The sequence below is a fragment of the Phaethon aethereus genome, assembly GCF_964289735.1.
Source record: "Phaethon aethereus genome assembly, chromosome: 14".
NCBI classification, from domain to species: domain Eukaryota; kingdom Metazoa; phylum Chordata; class Aves; order Phaethontiformes; family Phaethontidae; genus Phaethon; species Phaethon aethereus.
This window is the reverse complement of record NC_138590.1, coordinates 12,553,122-12,570,400: the sequence shown is the minus strand read 5'-3', so window position 1 is coordinate 12,570,400 and position 17,279 is coordinate 12,553,122.

The following is a 17,279-nucleotide window of genomic DNA, read 5'->3' as shown; positions in this document are numbered from 1 at the left end:
GTTAGTGTTGGCCTCCAAGCGTAACTGCAAAATACTGCAAATTAATACGAAGATGTTTTCCCTCCTGCCTGCATTGTGAAGTGTAAAACACGAATGCTAAAGTATGCATCTTCTGCAGCCCCAAACTATTTCAGTTCATGCTTTTGCTTCTTGCCCTTGGCTTAAAAATTTGAAGTTTGTACTGTAGCAATCCTAAGACAGTCTTTGCTATAACATTATAAAAGGCTAACACTTACTAGAAATTATATTGAAAAACTAAGGTATTACAGAATTCTTACTGTAATTAAGGTGTTGCGAACCAAAAATATCTATTCCTAAGGATATTTTCAAGATGCACAAATGGAAATGTGTGAAGCCACAACTGGGAGAAAAGATGATAAAGAAATACTTCCCTCTTTATAGTGAAGGAAGATGATTTTCCTAGAGTGAGATAGTAATTTCAAAGCTAATTCTGCCAGTTTGCAGGCTTGATCGTAGGTGGGCCTAAACAGGCTGAAACTCTAAGTGAATTAAGCATGCACAGAAAACAGAGCTGGAAGAGGCATGGCTCAGTTTGCAGTCTTGAGTATCAACAGTCTTAACTTTACAATGAGAGTTTCTAGAGAAGCAACTCCAGTTTACAGTCCTAACGTCTTACAGCATTAACTCCATGCAAAGTTTTCTTGGCATTATTATCCTTGCCCATAAGAAGATGACAAATAGAAGGATTTGTGATGTGCTGTCCTGTATTATCTGATGCTGCGGTGTACATAGTGGTGAGATCTGACTAGGTGGACAGAGGAAGACAGAGGTGGCCAGTTGCAATAGGAACTCAAGGGAAGAGACCTAAAATCTTAGTAATATCCTTTTAGCTAATGAGCTGGAAGTCTAGCAAAGGAGGACAGAGTCCAAGCTGAGCTTCATTTTTTAATTTACCAAAAATATTAATACTCTGGTAGGGTATACTTGGACCAAAAGCTAAGAATGCCCTCAAATTTTCATTTAGAAACTTTAACTTGGTCAGACTTTTCTAGCACTGTCTGTGTCTCACCTTCAGATAAACAGTATTACAGCTTTCTTTTTTTTTTAAAGTGCTGCACCGCTCATGTAGCTGGTAATGTTTATTTCATATCTAAAAGGTACTTTTAAGAACCACTGTCATTAGAAGGAAACACCTATTTTCAGGAGGTTATGTGTGTTTTCTTCTATTCTGACTTACAACCTAAGATGAAATTGGCAACAGCTGGATATAAGTAAAGTAGTTAAAATTTGCTTGGAAAGAAAAAACAATTTTTTAAAAATCACAGCTTTTTCTGTCAGGTGTTGCCAATGTATCAGCAGGAAAAAGCATCATTACATGGTAGAAATGTTGTGGAGAGAAGCCTTACTATTTAAGACCATCCTTTGCTGCCATCCTTTTACCCATTAGCAGCCTGGGCAGAGAAAAAACTGGGGAGTATGCAGAGGCAGTTCTTGGGGGCAGCCTCCTTTACGTTGTGGGCGTTTCACAGCACATGAACTGTGCGCTAGGATTCTCTGCCAGACTCCATCCCTGATAACTGATGTGTTTGATTCAGCCTCTAAGATTTTGCAGAGGAAACCCAGTGGGAGAAAACAAACAAGTAAGCAAATTTCCCCTTTTTAGGCAGGGAAGGTAGGAGGCTTGGTTATCCTTGTTAGCTTCCTGGGGGTGCAGGAAGAAGGGACTACTTTAGTGCAGAAGTATCAGAGATGGCTTGTTTCATGATGTTTACAAGCCCTTTTAGATGTCACTGTAAGTGCTCTTGCTCTTAGTTGGTAGAAGTGAAGGCCTGTCAGGGAAGGAAGATGCCTTCTGATATTGCTGGATAACTATTTTATTAGCTGCTAGCTTCATAGTGTACACTTGGATGACTTAGCTGAAGAAAATTAGTACACCTGAGACTTTCAGTCAGTCTTGTATTTGTTTAGAATGAAAAGTAGTTTGATCAGTTTGTGTACAAACACATCCATCCTTTTTTCCTCTCAAAAGATCAGTGCTCTCCCTCAGGAAAGAAATGAAAGCTGCTCCTGCTCCTATGGCAATTGCTTCTGATTTCCTCTGCTTCAGAGCAAAGTGCAGCTGTGTCTGTCATTGTATCTTCAGCGTGACAGATCATTCTGAGATGAGAAAATGAGAGAAGTGCTAGGTTTCTTTAAAACTAAACAGGGCATTATGAGGGGAGCCATTGTGTTGACTCTTTTCAAATAGTGCATGCATCCAGTGTAGTTGCATGGATTGGGACTTGTTAAACAATTAGTCATCTTGTAAAACTTCCTTAACGAACCACAGAGGAGCAGCACAATCTACCAGACTGACGTGGGATGGGAAGTCAGGTGCTGACAAATTCTGACAAATCTACTGCCACTTGCTCACTGAATGGCCTTGGCAAGTCACTTCCCTCCCTCTCCCTTATGCTCCACAGCTGTAATACATCTGAGAGCAATCCTTGCCTGTCTCACAAGGATTTGGGGAAGCGGTGAGTGCTATACAAGTGCTAAGTATTGTTATTAAAACTATAATATGTCAGGTAATGCAGATATATAGATCATCTGCCCTCTTCAGGCACTTGACTGTTAGCCTTATGTCTCGGCACACTAACAATGTGCAGGGTATCAGGTACAATGATGCACTTCAGTCTTGAAATTACTTAAGTCTTCAAGGTCAGGTTTGGTGACTTCAATATTTGTTTCACAGCTGCAATACCATGTTTTGGTCAAATGGTGATAAATGAGAGTGTAACTCGTTTGCAATTCCTTCTCTGTCTTCCTAAATGTTTTGTTTCTTAGGAAGCTGATGCTGCTATGAACATACTGAATAATACTCAATTTGCAATATTCTGCTTTCCAGATATAAATGTTTATATTTAAAGTTGCTAAGACTGCAATGCAATAAATATATCCATGTAATAGTTTGCTGCAAAGCATGTTTTTTTTTGTCCTCTGTCAATATGCTTGTTTCAGTGATGAAGCTGCTATTGCAGCAGTTAGAACAGATGCCTGGATGTGGAGACCACCAGGTTTGAATGCTAGTATTGCTATCTAGTCACATGATTTGAGAACAAACCAGTCATCTGTGTGTTCAAAAGTATATTAATCTACAAAATAAGAATATCACTATGCCTGTCGTTTAGAGGTGCAGAAGGGAAGAGATCTTCATGTTGGAGAATGTAAGAACTATTGGCCTGATCACTCAAAGGTCTGTTACCTCAGTGTGTGGTCTTCCACCATGCTGTCAGGAGATGGTTTTCCTGGAATCAGGGAGGTCCAGAGCCAGCATCCAAGCCTCTGGTCCAGCATGTGCATAGTCAGTGGGGAACCTGACTTCCAGGAAGATTTTTATTCCCTTTACCATGGGAATCCAGTGATGGTGATGTATTTGGCTTAGAGATACTAACTATATGGATGCAGCTTGCTGGAGATGGTAAGATACCTGTGCTCTGGAATTCAGATCTTTGCTAAAAGGAGTAATTCCCATTGCAACTTCGGAACTGCTTAAAGAGAACAAAATCTGCAGTTTAAAGCCACGAGTGGCAATATGAGGATGCATGTAATGAGAAGGATCAGACAGGGAATTCACAGAAGAGGTCTGCAACCCATTGACTTTCATTTGCATTTTAAAGTGTTGTTTTACACTGGGAGTCTGCCCCTCTTCCATGTGACTCATGTTTCCCTGATGTCTTACAAGATGATTTACAGTCAATGTGGCAGCAGACTCTTGCTCTTTCAGATTGCAGTTTTCTGCGAATTTACAAGTAATTTACAAGTGCAAAGGACGTGAGTTTTTCTTTGATAGTCATGCAGGTAGGTGCTTTAGGGTGTGTGCTCAAATACCTTCCTAAATTGGAGTCAAAATTGTTCATTTAACTGCAACAGTTGTACTCCCAAGCTGTTGGGGAAACAAATTCTGTACTGCTGCAAAAAACCTGATCTGAGCTTTTCTCATTGTGTTTTACTGCTCATAAATACTAAAAAATAAACTCTCTAATTTTTCTAGTGTGGAAAGACCTGTTAAAACACGGTGCCACCTGAACTAGAAACTTCTGTGTCCTGTGCTGATGTAGCAGATTGGAGCATTTGAGCGCTTTCTGTGCTGCAGTGAGTCAAGTCAGACGGCCAGGTCCACTCCTGGCATGGGTGTGAAGAGCTCGCCAACCCTCTCCACCTGCTCTGCCACGAGTGCAATAATGTCTTCTTCAGCTGAGCTCCACCTGGTTGTAAAGCAAATACCTCTGCGCTGTCAGTTAGCTTCCTGCGATTTGTGGTGTGGGGTGTTTTTTGCATGCAGGTGACATACATTTGAGAGTATTTAAGCAGACCTTCTTCTTGTATCTAATGAGAGTACTGCTCAAATTAAGGGAAGATGATAGCTGGAGTGGTAAGGAGTCACAAATTCCAGTTCAGGCTGCTCTCCTGGAGTTCTATGAAACTTTCGCCTCCTCTTTTTGATGTTGCTTTGTCCCTGTTTTGAGAAGAGTTGAAATTTTTAAAAAGAAAAACCAGGGTGAGCTGCCATCCCTCCTGGCTATGAGAAGTTACGCCTTTTCTAGCAATGGTGAGGCAATTTTTTTTTTTCTCCTGATCAAATGCCATCTAAATTCTCTGAACAGTTTTCAACTTCAAGCTGTATCTTCTTGCTGTGAATGATTTATTATCCCAAACAACTAGTTTATTCCCCACAGTTTCTTACAAGCCTTGGAGATCTCTATCATCTTGGCATTTATAAATCTGTCCAGTCATCTTTCATGACATGGACAATTTCTTAGGTTTGATTATTAGTTTTCCACAGCCTTGCAGTCCTCGAGTCCTTAAATGATCTGAGTGACGAAAGGTATGTAAAAAATGAAGTAATAATAATACAGGTAAGTATATTGCTGATTCACAGGTGCAGTTTATGGGTCAGTCTGGGTGATGCTCATAGCCTGCTTGAAATCTGAGCAAGTATTTGAATATTTTAAATGGGTATCATTATGCTTCTGAGTTAATGGACAGTGGATATAAACTGAAGAGTGCATAGTGGCACCAGCTGGGTTGGATGTTCTGATAATGCCAGTTTGCCTCAGTTCTGCTGAGTGGGAGTGTATTTTTTGTGAAGCTCTGGCAAGATAATTGCATCTCACAAGATTTATTTCCTTCACAACCCTGGGCTGTGGGTGCAGCTTTCAACAGAAGGTAATTGTTTGGATCCTGATGGCTGCTTTGAAGATCTTGCTCCACCTGCCCTTGCAAACATCTCAGCACTTCTTTCCTCATCCTTACCTCTCCTTTCACATTTTGCAGTATTGGACAAATTTTAAAACAGCTATTTTTTATTATAGCCACCGCCATCACTCTCAAATCTCTTGTGTGCTGGTCATCTATACTGGTCTGACCAGCTGAAGTGTTTTGAGTTTGGGGTTGCATTTAATTTGCTTGCCTCAGTTTCGCTGTGCCCCAGCTCTGCCGTTGCTTCCTCTCCAGCTGCTGGTTGTGTCGTTACCACCTGCAGCCATTGCTGGGGTGATTTTGCCAGCGAGGTCGCCTGCTCTGTGGCATTGCTGCCTTCTGCTCAGGAAATGGTGGATACAGGACTAAGGCTGGGCCTTGGGGCTGTCTCCTGTAACAGCCCCATCTTGCACTGTGCCAGAAGCACATGGGTCTGGCTGTAAAGAAATAGCTCTGGGGTGCTACTATTTATGCAGAAGCTTTTTAAAGGGTAGTTTGGGAGAGTAAATATTAGGTAATTTTTTTTACATATACAGGATCTGTGCCAACTGCCCAGAGCCTTTTACAGCTTAATTTTGACGGTCCGAACTCCCCTGGGACGTGGCTCCAAACCCCAGAGACCCTGTTCCTGCAACTGCTGGTCTGCACGAGCCAAAACGGAGGGAGGACCCGGCCCCGGTGCCACCCTCTGGGGAAGCCCATCCCAGGCGCGAGGCGGACGGGTGCGCAGCGGGGGCGAGGTGCGCTCCCGTTCCGTGCAGGGGCCCTCTTCCTGGGACAGGCCTGGAGACATTTTCAGGGGTCTGGATTTCTCTCTTCCGTGGACGCTAAACGCTCCAAAACGATTGTTTAAAGGCTCCCCCGCGTGTTACAGCGCTCCAGGTTGCTCCGTCTTGGCCAGATCAGGTCTTCAGGCTGGAGAGGCCGCGCGGACTCCGCCGAGCCTGCGGCTGCTCCCTGGGGGAAAAGGGGCGATTAAAGTGAGCTGGAGGTGACGTCGGCTGCGCGCCGCCGGCGAAGAGCTCGAAGCGCCGCCGGCTCCGCCTTGCCCGCTGCCGCCGCCAGGGGGCAGTAGGCTGAAGCGAACCCCCGCGGGCGGCGCTCTGGCTCCGGGGGTGGCGGGTTCCCCCCGTAAGGCCGGAGCTGCGCGGCTGCCCGAGCCCCTGCGGGTGGCAGCTGCGCCGGGCCGCGCTCTCTACCGTCTTCTCCCCGGCGGCAGGGCGCGGTGGGGCTGGCCCAGCTCCTCGCTGTGTGTCCTTCAGTGTTTCTGGGAACGGGTGGAGGTGAGATCGGGGCAGCCAAAAATCCCGGGTGGGTCCGTGTGGTGCGTGTGGGCCGGTAGCGATCTGAAGCCCAGGAGTTTGGGTGCGTGACAGACACTGATGCGCTGCTTGGCGGTGCCTAGGACAGCCCCGAGCGCTGCGGCCCTCGTCAGTAGTTCCGTGTTAGGGCCCTGCAGAACATCGCTCCCCACCTCCGTAGCCTAAATCAAGTTCCCTCATAAAAACAGCTGTCCTGGAGTGACCCCATGGCTGAAGTCACTGGGCAGAGCCCTCACCTCCAGGTCAGGGACAGGCCAAAAATTTGTTGCTGTGTGTTGGTTTAGGGGTGTTCTCTGCAAACTGATTTCTGGGTCTTGCACCAGAGCCTGCAAAGGAAACACCAAGGGTAGGCAAAACATCACCAGATTTGTCACAGGGAATATGCAGACACAAATCTGAAGACCTCGCTGGCCAGCAGCCCTTACCAGAGAGGACCCTTGCTGGGCCAAGGTGCTGCAGCGGCAGCACAGCTCTCACAGGTAACTGTTGTGTGTGGTTTTGGGTATAAGGGTATATTTAGCTGTCCATCATGGATGATGACCTTGGCTGGGGGAAACGCTGGCTGTGGGAGGAGAAGCAGGAGTCGGTGCTGCTTGGTGGTGGGCTTACTAGAATGTGACTTGAAACAGCGACTGGTAGCAGCTGCTGCCCAGGCTGTAAAACAGTGCTCTGTGAGGTTCCATATCTTGTCATATATTTACAGGCAGAAATTATGTCTCGTTTATGCATAGTGATGCAGTGGAATAAATCCTATAGAATAACATGCTTTGAGAATATGGGTGCTGTGATAGAGCTCTCTGTAGATGCACCGGCACAGGCTTGAAGAAGGAAGCCAGCTCCTTTGTGTCCTGCCGTTCTGGGGAAGGAGGCTCAAACGCAGTAAGTTTTTCCCATCAGAGTGTGGTCAATAGAATGATCATACAAGGTGTTGATCAGGAAAAGGGTGTGGGAGCTTGAGTGGAAAAATTGACACTATTGTGCTAATGGCCTAGAGCAGCAGGAAGGATGGCAAACAGGAAACTGTGCCGTGCTCGGCAGAAAGAGCACGAACCAATGCCATGGCTGTGGAGGCTGGAGTCAGCCATGGTCTGTATTGCGAGCATGGGAAAAGCTGGACCAGAAAGCAGAAAGTGACAGATCTTACACTTCTCTCTTGGGAAGAAGGGACTTTTTTCCAATTCTTCTGGGAAAAAGCAAGCAAATGTTAGGCAGCTTTCCGATGTTGTCAAAATGGTGGAAGAACCAACTGGAGGAAGACTTCCTTTTAGTTGCTTGGAGGCTCCAAAATGAGAGCAGAGGGAAGCTGAAAAAAAGGGGGATCTCGGCAGGATCTCCCTGCATATAGGGCTTTGCCGGGAGGCAGTTCCAAACCCAGGGATAAACAGGTTCAGAACAATGCTGAAGGGAATATGTTTGTGCCTCTCCTGCTAGCTGCTCTAACACCTTGTGAATGTGGCTGGGAGTGGGAACGTGCCTATCCTGCTGTTTTTTGGAAGTTAAGGTTTTGGTGCAGATGCTATAGCAGGTCATGCATAGAGGAAGATACTCTGACAGGAACTCTTCCAATGCCACTTGGAGCAAATCAGTATTTTGGAAGGCTTGAAAAGCTGTTTGTATGGGAGATGACAGTGCTTCCCAGCCCATAGTTAGACAGTGGTCAGGGGTTTGAGCTTCATGGCAAAAAAACACCTACCAAATTTGCACAGGCATATCTGAAAGCCAGACAGGCAGCCCTGGCAGCCCAGCTGCTCCTGAAGGTTTTCAGCTGAATTGGCTGTTTTTGCAGCCCAGCTGTGAGCTGCAGAAGTAGGTGTGTGAGACAAGTCCTCAACTTGCCTTCTTGTGACCACCAGAAAAATGGAAGTGTTTAAATCTGGGAGCAAGGAAATGTCTTTTATTTATCCTCTTTTGGAGGACTGTCTCTCGCAGAGAAGGGGTCCCAAATGGAATGGGCTTTTTTCATAATAAGCTGCTGGGGTTGCATGTGGTATATGAGATGTTTACTGACCATGGGTCAGGAAAGGGTTATCTGGTGAGAAGGACTGAATATGTTTGTTTCTCAAATTGCATGTGTTTGCAGTGTTTTGTAAACCAGATGTTTAAAAATTAAGTATCTGTAATTGTGGAGAGTATTCTTGTGCAAATGTGCACCCCTGAGCAGGCGCATCACTCCATCTTGGGCTCCCGGCCCCCTTCTCACGTTGATGTTGTGAGCGCCAGCGGGTGGTGTGGCAGGGTTGAACTGGATGGTGGAGTCAAGGTGCACTGAAACAGGTCGTTGATGTAACTTGCCCTAAAATCAGCCCAAGGGTGTGAATTAGTATCGACTCCAGTCTCTTCCAGCTCACCTTTTGGCACTTGGTTTGTTGCTTGTATTGCGGTAACATTTGCATGTACATAGCCTAGTTTACAAAACTGCTTTGCATCTGGCTTTACGCACCCTCCTCACATGCTGACAGTTTTATGATGGTAAGATAGTGGGTATTAATTAATTTATTTTGAAAGGAGCCATGTGTTCATCGTTCCTTGTTGGGTCAAAATGCTATGAAGTCACCCATTCCTCAGCTTGCTGTTCTAATTAAAAACAGACCCTTAAAAGTGGATTTTATTGTCTCCTACTATTCAAGGCAGTGCAAATGTTAGTGCAGCAGAGTGTGAATCGCTTGCCGAGAGCCATCCTCTACCCTAGCCTCACATCTATTACCAAGTGTCAACTAATGAACAAAGAGCTGGCGTTTATCACGTTATCCAGCGTTAAGGGCTTTCAAAAAGCGCTGTGTGCTGACATGGAAAGAGTGCGAGAGACTGCAGCCCCTGACCTCAATAAAGGCTTCATCGGAAGCTCCTGAAAACTTTTTTGCGGCACAAAAAATAAATTCTCCTGGTAATGTAGCAGCCAGCGCACTTTAATAGCTAAAATTACGTCAAAACTTCTGCCGACTGGGTGGAAATGACATATTTGTTTTGCATGTAAATGCTGTTCTGTAATGTCTTTTTTTTCTCCATTAAAAAAAAAAAAAAGTCTTGAGACTTACAAGGTGAAGGTACCAGCTTCCACAAGCAGCCCACCTGCAGCGACTGAGCCTAGCACTGTGCGAGGGGGAGGAGGAGCTGGGAAGCAAGAGCCGGGCAGGTGCCAGTTCCTGCGATAGGCTGGGATGCTGAAGTCCCAGCTCCTGGAGAGGGAGAGAAGACCTTGCATCCCTTAAAGAAAAAGGTGGGGAAAGCAGCAGCTGCTCAGGCACCCTCCTTTGCTGTGAGTCTGTCCCGGGAGCAGGAGCAAACAAACGAGTGGGGGGGCGGCGAGGGAGCCCGCGGGCTGCGCAGCATGGGGAGGAGGCAGCAATACGATGTGCAGCGCTGCTTTAGGGGGAAGAAGCTGCTGGGCTCGCACAGCAATTGTGCTGGTTGCTTGGCCCGCAGCCGTAGCTTTGGCCGTTTTCCCTCTCGCCAGCTTTCGGCTGCTCCATCAGGGTTGCGCTCCGTCGCACACCAAGTCATTTGCTTTGCCCACAGCACTGTCGTTCCTCTTCTCAAGCTGCAAGTCTTAAAGCCAGAGACCGTCCTGCTCTCTGCCTGTGCGCTGGACCAAACAGTGCTGGCCGGTGTTCCTGGGGCCAGGAACCATCACTGCAGAGATGCTGGCTGCTGGCAAGAGGGGAGACCAGGGGAGCTCATCTGGCCAAAGCAATTTGTCTCTAAGTTGAAAACTGTCATCCTGTCTCACCTTCTGCCTGCGGCCAGCCCAAGGCCTTGGACACAGGCCACAGGCAGCTGCCACAGCAGGGCCAGGGAGTGGGCTGTACCCAGTGGCGCAGGCAGCTCCCATCAGTGGCATTTTTCCAACCCTTTTGTGTTGCAGGTATTTAAGGTTTCCCATGAGCTGTGATCCCCAGTGCAGGGAGTGGAAGGTGACAAGCACCTGGTTTGGCCCTTCCCCATAGCCCAAAGCCAAGGTCCATGGGGCAAAGCCCACCTGTGACTGCCTACTGTCAGCAGCTCTCTCTTTGCTCAGTTCCCCCATGCTGTTATGGACCTGGGGCCCAGGGGAAGGAAAGTGGCACTCTGACACTCGTCATACGTACAAGACAAAAATGGAGAACATCCCAGCACCAGGTAGGGAGATCCAGGCACATCAGACTGGGCTGGAAAACCACCTGGAGGGCAGTTCAGGAAGCTCAAGGGGGAGACAGATGCTTCCTCCTCTCCTTTTTACACCTCAGTGGGACTTGGGAGGATGTGGTCCCCTGGCTGGAAGGGTGAGGGACAAGGGGCAAACAGGGGTGAGGGTAGAGATGCATGTGAAAGAAGCCAATTTCCTGGCTTTTAGGACTTTAATCCTCAGTGTTTTCTCATTCTGGATTTTGTTTGCAAATCAAAACCAGGGAAAGATTCTGGTAACCTCATAGTATCACCAACAGTTTGTTAAAAGACTAATTGCCAAGTAGCTTATGCATGTGGGACCATTAGTAATTCTGTAGCTATGCAAATTAAAACAGTGATGTATGATTTATAGCTTTAATAATGTTCTGAAGGCTCTTAAATTTTAATCACTTGCAACATCCTTTTTAATATTCAATTACTTTATTAACTAATTAGGTCAGTTGCTGAAAAAGCACATAAGGCTGGTGCTATTTTAATATCAGCTGAACATCACAAAATACCTTTGAAATGGTATAAATGGTTTATTTATTTTAAATAGATCATTAAGATGCTATTATTAATAAATCAATTATGTAAAAAAGACAAGAAATTGATAGATGCCAAACCACAATAGTAGTGGCTTCTCTGCTTACTTTAGTAAAGAGTTCACAGGGATGCTGAACTCTGAACGTGGACGCTGAGGCACCTTCCTAGGTAATTCGTATTCAGCTGAAGGGATAAGGTTCAAGAGATGCTTGGTTCATTATAGATGCTTTTTGTACAAATTCAGCTTTCTGATTGATGAAAGCTCCACAAATGACCTTGAAAAGTTAAAGTATTTAAAAGGACAGCCCTCCTTTACAGCTTGCTCTTTTGTCTGTCTCAAAAAAGATAAAACTGTAACATCTTAGTCCTGCTAATGCTGGAATGAAAGGCAGAGCTCTTGAGGGAGGGGAGAGGGGCTGCTACTCAGTGACCTACCTGCTGTACTCAAAATGGACAAGCACTTGCTCCTGCTCAGAGCCATGGGCTGTGGCAGCGCAGCAGCACTCGCATCCGACACAAGGACAGAAAATTGTACCCCCGCAAAAAACACAACGATGCTCGTCTGGAGTGCAGCAGTTTTCACCCCAGCCTACACCAACCCTTGATGTAAAACCTGAAGTCTGAGAAGTTAAAATTGTCACCGGTGTGGCTGCAACTCTGAAACAGACTTTGAATTCAATCTTCTGTTTCAAAACTTAGTATTTAAGGGTAAGATAAATACTATTCTAGGAATTAAGTCAATCTTTTTAACAGAATTTGGCTTAAATTATATCAATGTCATGATACAAAGTGCAATAGTTTTCTCTCTGGAGAAGTTGCTAGAAAAGAGCTGCAGTAATTACAGAGCACTCATCTTCCCGTTTTAACTTTCCTTGCTTCCATTTTCTCATAACTAAAACCTGTAAATCGGGGCAGAAAGCTTAACGCTACACTGATCTTTCTGCTAAATGTAAGACTGCTCTTTAAAATGTCTTGCAATGAAAATGATTCCAAATCTCAATTTACAGATAGTTTCCCAGGAACTAAAACATATATGGTCTAATCGTGGCTCTAAAGCAGAGTCCAGGCAAGGTACAATACTGCTACTCCAGTTCTCTAGAACCAAAAATAAAAGCTACCCCTACCTCTGTCCCATGGAAGCCTGCAAACCACCAACATTCAACAGTTGACGGTAATGTATACCATTACTATGGCCTAAAGACAAAATCATAGTTTTTCTTTCAGGAAAATTCTACCTAGTTAACATGTCTTATCGAAACGATTATCAGTGCTTCAAGAGGCTATTGTTCAGCATGACAGGCTCTTGAAAGGAAGAACATACTAGGCTAACCTGGGCTGGGTTAGCAGCTGTGCACAGGGGCTAAGGATGCTTGAAAGAATGCTAAAATCTGCTTCATGTTTTATGGGAGCTGCCATGGGAAATAAAGGTGCAGAATAATGTAAATGTAAGATACCAAACATTGCTACAGGTTGGGACAACATACGATGCTACATAGCTTGGAACAAGTGCAGATACAACTCTTAAGGCATCAGAGGTATTTATACAGTCAAATGAGGTCATTGTCACTGATTTTAAGAGTGTTTATTTCACCCTACAACAATCCTGTTGTACGACATGGCTCAGGGGTTGTTCTCAGTTCCCTTACGAAGCGCCAGGTCTCAGTCAAATACGTGCATTTTTATCACATTCCTGTAACTTCTCCCCAGTCATTCATTCACGTGATCGATTCCTGTGTCACTCAAATCATTTGTATAGGAAAAACCACCTCCTCCTCTGTCCAACCAAAAAAGACAGAGTACTTGGAGTTGCAAATAAAAGGCCACCGGTGCCTCAAACACAACTGGTACCAGGAGAAATAAGGAAGGAAAACGCAGCAGAAACCACCCGCGACGCTTTGCGAGGCCAGCCCTCTCCTCCACCCCTTGCCATGAGGCTGCAGCCGCCTTCTCCGCCACGGAGCTGCAAGTACCAAGGAGCGACAGTTAACCTCCCCAGCTCGATTCAATGTGACAGTGACACTTCACAGCACATTGCATCCAATCTCATTTGAAGCTGACAAAGATTGTTTCTGTTTTATATCTGTTGGTTTATTAATGGCCTACAGCCTCTTAAGCAGATGCATATTCATTAGATAGCCAGCTGTTAGGAGGTTCCCAGATGTCGAAAGTAGCTCGGTCTTGGAATGCGTTCTTTTTTTCCCTTATTGTGAAATAAAGTAATTGTAGCTCTATTAAAGAACCAGCTAATTACTGAAACAGTACCTTATGGCATGATTAAAAAAAAAAATACATCTGCAAATTTGTGAGGAGTAAAGACATTTTTGAAAACAGAAATGAGCTGAGCCTTCGCTGTGCTGTACACACGCAGAACTTTACAGAGATGTAGAGACCTGGATTATTCCACATAAAGAACCCCCAGCTGCAGACATCCAGGGATACGCTGAGTTCTGCAAAGGCACCTTTCTTTATTTTCCACATTCTGCAGAATTTCTCTCTTACCTCTTATCCTGCCTTACCTGAACAGTGGACACAGAAGCACATAAAAAATTAAAATGAGACGCATCTCAATTTTTAAAGGTCATTTTACATGGAGAAGCAAACTCCCACAGCATCCCAGCTAGATAAAACTAACCAGATCATTGAACAAGCTGTGCAGATTGACTGACTTACGAATTCCACAGGCCATTCTTTCAGTCTCACAACATTAACCAGGCTCACCTAGTTGTCTTTGCAACTTACTATTTTCTTCTTCCTTTCCCCAAAAAACTAAAAGCAGCCCCCAAAAGGCAGGTCTTAGCAGCATGGCTAGGACAATAACCATCCTCCCCCCGCCACCCCAGGAAGCCCTTCTCCGCCTGAAATGTTTAACGCATTAAAGTCCGCTCCAAATCCAAGTGGTTTGGGGAAAAAAGGTTTACATGAATTGTTTTGTTTCTGGCTGATGGGAACGCAGTGCACGGCCGTTTGCTCCATCTCATCCCGCAGCGACAGCCTCCAAGGAGCAGGCACTGCAGTGCCGCTTTCTCCCCAGGAAGGAGCTGCACTTCCATTACCAGTGTAGGAAAGAAGAGGGCAACTACTGTTCCTGTGCTGTGAGCAGAGCTCCCGGGTGGAATAATTGGAAGCATACAGGTATTCAGTATTTAGTTTCCAATTCTCTCATTCATACTTTTAGTTTTTGCCAGTCAAATCTGTCAGCAAGTACCTGGAGCTGTACAATAAACAATTTTTCACTGCGCTGACAGTTCTGAGTACTAACCAAAAAGAAGATTCCTCTGCAGTCAAGTATTTCACTTGAGACACAGAGTTTCAATGAGTGTGCAAACCCAATAGGTTTGCCTGAAACAATTCTGAATTTTAGTCAGTGACAGCTTGGAATACAACTTGCAGGGAAGAAAAAAAATATTAAAAAAAAAAATCACATCTCCATTAAAAGCTTTAATCAGAACCAAGTGATGGAACTATAAAATGTGATATGCTATAAGAGAGTTTACAGTCATGCACAGAGGAACGTGGAGGCAATTTTGTAGAGTGACTCCTGGAGCAAAGGCCTCTGAGAATAAAAGTGTCTTTAGATATTTGTTATCCTGTTATAGTTGCTATCACCTTGAGTATACAATGCCTGCCTGCATTATGTAAACACCTCATTGATAAATCCCTCCCCCACCTTCCTTAAGCTGTGTCAGACTGTTCTTAGCTGACAGATATAGCTGAAACAGATGCTGCTATAAATACCCTTCTTTAGCTGTTTTGAATATAATTTTTTTGTAGAACATGGTGGATGCTCTAGTTATCACTGCACTTGCACCTGTGCTGGAATTTATTACTCCTTTGTACAAGATGCATTTTTTGAATGATTCCATAAATACACACACACAGATGGATTCTGATGTCCCTTTCTCCTCTTTTTAAAGTACAGACATCCTTTACAAAGGATAAATTAGAAAAAAGGATAAAAGGATAAATTAAACCCAAATTATAATTATTTTTTTTCCCAAATGCTCTCATAAACGTCAAATGGACTGAAAGGAAAAGCAGCCCACTAATTTCAACTGAACTCTTAAGTTTAGAAGCTACAGAATGCAGGTAGTAAAGTTTACCTCTTACAGCCAGACAAACAGTTAATTCCCTCCATTTACTCCCTGTAGGCTCCAAACTCTTATGTTTGGTGGGAGAAGATCCCACAGCTATGCTGGCAGTGGTCACAAGGCTTACTGTTGGGGGGTTTTAAACCTTGTGCACATTGGGCACTACCATGACAATATAAGCACACTCGTTTTTTTTTTTTAAGGCATGTAGAGTACAACTTGTGAATAGTCTGGAGGAAGAGCAAGGAAGTCAGCTTTTTGCCAAGGGGCAGTGGGCGAAAGCCAAATACATACCACACCATGACAGCACACCATGTAGTCAAGTGCTGTGTAGCACACAGCCAGCCAAACCCAGGCTTCGGACAATTTGCAGTTACAGCTGGACCCAGCTTTAAAAATGAGGAAAGGAGTTGTATTAACTAAAATAGTAGCATGATTTAGGTTATATTAGGCAGCAGCTGATAAACAGTAGACCGGTCATCAGTCATACAGTAGCTCATTTGTATTTCTACCTGGAATGATGATTTCCATTTTTAATGTATTATTTTGCTTGTACCTGAAATAGCAGAAATGGAAACATTTTATGATATCCACCTTAAATTCAATACTGTTTTAAGCAAACACAACCCATTTTATATTCAGTCTTTATCTAAAGATGTAAACCATACTCTGCTAAGCTCTGCTACTTACGAGCCATGTCTTTTAACTGGGGAGAGAATGGGATAAAACTTCCATGCAACAGGCTCTCATCACTGCAGGCTGAAGATGCATGGGGATGCACCTGACCCACATTCCAAAGGAATCTTTCTGGGTTTTCTTTTCTGATGTTTATTTTGGTTCAAAGGACTTCCTCCTCATCCACCTGCTGAAAAAACTTCTTTTCATATAACTCCATACAACCTTCTTCATAATTAGGATACTGATCCATAAGATGAGCAATAAATCAGCTCAGTACTACAACTGTTCCATAAGCCCATGTACCCTTGACTAAGATACAATGGATACAAAGATCCACTCTGACCAAATGTTCCAAACTGACCAAATGTTTTCCGCTGGAGTTATCCTAACCCCTGACAAATGTGCTTCATTACAATTAATCTCTTTATTAGAATCTAAGTCACTGATTCCTCTGAGGAGATGTGAGCAACCTAAACAAGGACATGATCTTTCAACTCAAAGCCAACTATTTAACCAGCTGAACTTACCTTAGGAGGACAGCATTACCAACAGACTCGCCCTCCTCATCAGAAAACCCTCTAAAGACCATTGAGCAGCACTGCACCCCTTCAGCATGACTAAGATAACAACATTCACTGCAGGTTTAGTTTTCCTTGCCACCCTTCTACCGCCCCAGGAACTAGCTTGCTTTCCACCACAATTTTGCATATATTGAACGAGCTTGAATCTTTCCATATGTTGGAACTAGAGGTTTTGAAGATGATTATTCCAAATAAGTTTAAAGGTTTCAGAACAGGAACCAGAGCGATCTCTCCTACTCAGCCGTTAAAGCCTGCCTTGATTACTTTGATGTAACAACACTTGAAAGCTCCTATTCTTTGAAACTAATTTAAACACATTGAATTGTTGAAAGATTAAAAACCGCAGTCAGCTAATTACACTCACTCTCATCTCTTATTCAGCAAATGAATCACTTTTCATTACCACTTAGCTGAAGTACATGAATTTCTGCCTAATTAGAAATGTTGTAGATGGAGCATTAGCAAGGCTGGAGCGGGTCAGGATATCTTGCCTGCTTCATTTTTAATTCCTAACAGTAAAGCCAGATAGGAAAGGCTTCAGATAAGAAGTCATTAAACAATTTTAAATTATTTATAAAAATTACTTTGCCCAAATTATAATTATTTTTTTTCCCAAATGCTCTCATAAACGTCAAATGGAATGAAAGGAAAAGCAGCCCAACATTGATTTTAATGAACATTTTAATGTTATGTATAACAGAACATTATGAATACAATGG